Source organism: Sapajus apella, unplaced genomic scaffold (genome assembly GCF_009761245.1).
Source record: "Sapajus apella isolate SASKATOON/1434 unplaced genomic scaffold, GSC_monkey_1.0 scaffold57, whole genome shotgun sequence".
NCBI classification, from domain to species: domain Eukaryota; kingdom Metazoa; phylum Chordata; class Mammalia; order Primates; family Cebidae; genus Sapajus; species Sapajus apella.
The window spans coordinates 9,104,935-9,108,739 of record NW_022436997.1 but is presented as its reverse complement, the minus strand read 5'-3'; positions in this window follow the sequence as shown (position 1 = coordinate 9,108,739).

Below are 3,805 nucleotides of genomic sequence, written 5' to 3'. Positions count from 1 at the left end.
TCCTTCCTTCCTTCCTTCCTTCCTTCCTTCCTTCCTTCCTTCCTTCCCTTCCTTCCCTCCCTCCCTCCCTTCCTTCCTTCTTTCCTTCCTTCCTTCCTTTCTTCCCTCCCTCCCTCCTTTTCTTCTTCCTTCTCTCTTTCCTTCCTTGCCTCCTTCCTTTCTTCCTTCCCTCCCACCTTTCTTCCCTCCTTCCTTCCCCCCTCCTCCTCCTCCTCCTTATAAAAATTATCTATTATGTGTCATGCTTCCTCTCGTGCTTCAAACCACAGTTGTCTCGTGCTTCAAACCACAGTTGGCTCTGAGCACTGGGGTCAGGGCTGGGTTTGAACACATAGTGGCAGTGGCAATCAGAATCCAGAGGCCCTAGCAATGGGGATGGGGAGCGATAGGGCTGGGTCTAGCAGTGGCTACCGACAGTCCTGATGTCTGTATTGCACCCTACAACCAGGCTCTCTGCAGCTTGTGCCATGACTGTCCCTTCAGACTGGGAACTCCTGAGTCATGTATTCAGTGCTGGTCAATGGCCTTCGCAAAGCCCCAGGATCTCTTTACTAGAAATGGTTTCACAATTTTCCCACACAGATTGTGTCCTGAAGGGACAACTGAGTATAAACGTATCATTCTCGGCATTTTTCATATGTAGGGGATAGGGGTGGAGAGAGAAAAAAAATCAGGAAATGTATATATTTATCCTGGACTGGCCTTAAGAAAACGCAGCCACCAATCCATCAAAAATGAATTTGAGTTTGGATAACATTAGCGTTTAAGGCGATCCTCTTCTCTTGTATTGATTCTCTGTGGGTTGAAATGGAAACAATTTTAGAAATGTAGTCTTAGGTTTCCTTAATCTGCGTGGCTCAGGGAGGAAAAGGCTGTTGTCACTTGTGCTAATAACCACAAGAAACACAGTTCTAAAGTGCTTAGCTGGGAAATGAATTCCAGAAACCAGCCCTGGGCATAACTCCAGGGAATTTGTTTCCTAAAAATTCAGCCTTTTTCTTTCCTCCAAGAGAGTTGCCTTAGAAGGCATGGCCATTTGGGAAGGAGAAACTATAACATGCAGAGTTGAGGATTCCCAGGAAGGGAAGAGTGAGTCAGCATGAGGTAGGGTCTTAACTGTTCAGTGATGGGATGAGGGAGGGGGTTGCTTGTGCAACTGACTTTGGAAGCTCAAGGGAGACCTCAGCCTCCCACCACTCAAAATGAATATCTGCTTGAAGCTTTATTAGAACTACTTATATTTTAGGTCAAAGTATTGGGGTTACCTCCTCAAATGTGTATGAAATTTGTCTGTTTTAGCATGAACTAGGCATCATTAGCATTAATTGCCTCTCAGTTCCCAGAGGTGGAGAGAATAAGCTGGGTAGAGAGCAGGGGAGGGAGAAAGATTTGTAGCATGGGGCACTGCAAGTGGGAGAGAGACCAGGGTAGACCCAGTGAGAGACAGAGAGAGCTCATGGGGTGTCTGGGTATGGTGTCTAAAAGGCAGAGGTGAGGATGGCTACCCCCAAAAAGGGAGCCTTGGTCTTGCTAAAGAAAGGCATGTCTGTTTGTAATTTGGGGTGAGCTTCCTAAGGACCAAGCATTTGAGGCCTTGTGCCTTAATCCATTTAGTCAAAGAGAGAAAGGTAGTGAGGTCACAATCTCTTTTGCATTTAGAGAACCTGATTGAGACCTGCGCTTTCTTTCTCAGCCTGCTATGTGGTCTTTTTGCCTCTGGCAATTAATAAAGCCCTTGTAGGTATTTGCATAAATATGGGCTATATTTGCATAAAGTGTAGGCACAATTTGCAATGTCTCCTGGAGGATGAGTCTGTCTTGTGGCCTATACCCTGTTTGTCACCTGAGGTTTGTCATTTTACACCTCCCTTCCTTCACACCCACCCACTTGTCCTGACCTAGATCTGGGAGACCTGAGTGTGGGAGGAGGTTGAAGGGTGAGGATGGGTGGCTCTGTCTTCTGGGCTACCAAGATGGGCCTGCATCCTGCCTTCCTCTTCCTCTTTCCGGGCTCTATCAGCCCTTGCATATAGCCATGCACCCCTGAGTAACACCTTCCTTTTCACCATAAGTAATTTGCTTCGGACATCTCCTTCAGCAGCCTGCATTGGCCACAGCCTGTGTGGATGATTCAGCTCTACAGGATGTATCAAAGAGACATGTACCTAGGGATTTGCAAAGGCTTGGCCTCCCTGAACCTCTCCCAAGAGGCCAGAGCTCTAAGGAATGGGCCTCTCCTGTACATTGTTCAGGCTCTTTAAGGTGAAAGTGCAGATGCTCAGTTGACATTAAGAGTTTGGGTTTATATCAAGTGAGGCCATAACAGGCACAGGCTGGACCTCCCAGGAATAGGAAACCAGGAGGACAGGGCCATGCCAGGGCTTTGATGGAGTTGGGGCCTGGGAGGCTTTCAGAAGCCAGGCCCAACTTTAGTGCCTAGGATATCTTGGTGCCCTCTTAGAAGTAGAAGCTAACAGTCTCCTATTCTTTCCATTAATGACAAGCTGCCTCCCCTACTATTCTTACCTGATTTAAGAATTTCTGTTTACTTGTGGCTTCTGCTCATTTGGGCAAGTCCGAGACTAAAGGCCTTTGCAGATTGGCTACTTTTGGTGTGATTTCTGTGGTCCCATTATCAACTGGTTCACTTTCTCTCCATTAAAAAATTTCCAACAAAGAAAATAAAATGTTTCCAGCTGGGCACCATTGTCTCTATTTGGTCACAATACAAGTGCCCATTTCTTCAAAGTCTGGTGGCTAAGATAGAGGTTGGTTTTCTTAGTTAAGTGCCACTTTGGATCTGATATAATTAGCTATGGCAGCGGGTTGGGGGACCTATGGGGGAAGATCCCTTGGAAGGGGTGGTGGGCATCCAAAACCTTAGCCTGATCCATAGACCTGGCTGGCTAAGTGACAGCAACTTCTATAGCAGTCAGAGTCAGTGATCATCTACTTACTGTGCTGAGGAGACTTAGATGGTACCCTGTATCTAATACTGCAGTCCTCTTCTGGGTTGTCCATCTTTCCTACTGGCTGAGGGCTTCTGATGTCTAGAGCAATGCTCAGCACATCTTTAATATCCAGTAATGATTTGTGAATAGATAAGTACATGCTGCCTAGATTAGCATGAAAACATCTCCTTTTAACTCACCTAGATTATAAGCAAATTTAGCATAGGAGCCCTATGTGAAAAAAATCCACAATACCTAAGGACCGGGCACACAGTTGGAGGTTATTAAATACTTACTGATTTACTGCTTGGTAAATAAACATAAAAGCATAAAAAAGATATTAGAGGGCATGACCTATCAGCCATCCCAACTGGGGACTTTGAGCCAGCTTGTCTGGTATTAATAGTATATATTTATGATTAGACTTTTGAGTGAGGAAACTGGGCATATGCAGTAAGAAAGTGAATAAAGTCTTATTCTCTGATTTTCATGAGCAGAGCATGGACTCATTTCACTATAAGGAAAAAAGAATGATCTTCTTAAACCTCATTAACTCAAACTCTAATTTAGAGTTAGCAATCACTCAGACCCACAGAGCTAAATTTTACTGCTGCACTTTAAAAAGTATATGTGAAGTCAGTGAACAGCATCAGAAGGGAACCAGGGGTGAAGGATTCAGCTTGTTATTGATCACCAATCATAGGTCCCATACCAGTGCTCAGGAAGCCCTCCCTGACCTGCTTATTATCCCTGTTGAGACCCAGGGTATTTTTTGTGCATGTGGCACTCTATCATGACCCATAGCACAATGCATTGTAAATATCCTACAACAGATGGGAGCCCCTTGAAGATGA